This window comes from Castanea sativa, chromosome 1 (assembly GCF_040712315.1).
Source record: "Castanea sativa cultivar Marrone di Chiusa Pesio chromosome 1, ASM4071231v1".
Lineage (NCBI taxonomy): Eukaryota > Viridiplantae > Streptophyta > Magnoliopsida > Fagales > Fagaceae > Castanea > Castanea sativa.
Window position 1 is genome coordinate 50,893,754 of NC_134013.1, and position 1,247 is coordinate 50,895,000.

Below are 1,247 nucleotides of genomic sequence, written 5' to 3' on the forward strand. Positions count from 1 at the left end.
AGCAATGGCTAGTCTTCTAAACGATGTTGTTGTATTTATTTCTAGTTATGATTAAGTCCAAACGCTGTCGTTCTATTAATCACATATATGAGTCTATTGACAGTTGAGATTAGGCGGGAAAGTTCGTTAGTTTAGCTCCACCTTTCACAAATCCATTCCGTGATTTCAGGGTTGGTTAATTAAGTAGTTACAGTCGATTTTATGTATAAATACAGATAGTTGTAATGCAAATCAATTCATTCAAGCATTCACAGAAAATTCTGGAGCTTTCTTTCTCTTCTCTCTGCTTCTCTCTCTTTCTCACTCTTTCCTTCATTTTCTGGTTTTCTGTAACTCTGAGTTCTTTGTTTGCTTGTTAATTGTTTTTACCTTCCAGACCTTAGTTCAAATCTTTTCAATTATAAGTTTATAATATATACAATGTAAGCTAAACAAACAAATGCGTACAATGTAAGCTAAGAATTTTCTTAATTAAAATGATTTTAACTAAACGTTTAGGCCCCTCATGTGTTTTATTACCAATTTTAACAAATAGTTCAAGATTAAGTCTGGGTATTTAATCAATTTCAAGTACAACAATAATGCATATATACCACAAACACACGTGCATACAAACTAGCATATGTTCACGGAGTGAAAATCCAATAAGTTAAAATACTCTGAGGCCAAGCCTAAATTATCAATCCACAATGAAGGTTGTCACAATACAAATGATCCTCACACAACTTTCTGTATATGTAGTTAGACTAAGTACTCAAGCTTCCCGCTCTTGTTAGCTATTACAGATTCTTATCTTGTTCCTTCACAGCCACTTAATCGATCTCTTAGTCACTCTTAAGGCTTCTCGAAGATTTTTGACGTCTTTGTGGTTTCAACAGCAATTCCAGCACTCAATTGGTAATCTTAGCATATGAAACAAACAAACGATCTGAAAGGCATAGCAATTTGAGAAGTAGGGAAGACAAAGGTTAACTCTCTCTAGGTTTTTCTTTGTTTTTCTGTGGTAGTCTTCCTTTTCACAAATTATGTTTGAAATAATGGTTTTATACACTTAAAGTTAGGCTTGAGGTGGCTATACAAACTGCCCTAGAAGAAAATCTCAGAATTTGGATATATAATTAGAACTTGGTTGGCTGAGTGTCTACCGAGAGTCTGTGTCCCATTTTGCATGGCCAAGCCTTAAATGTCGCTTGACCAAGGTCTTCAATTTTGTACAGTATATAGAACTTTCAACCTTCAGTCCTCAT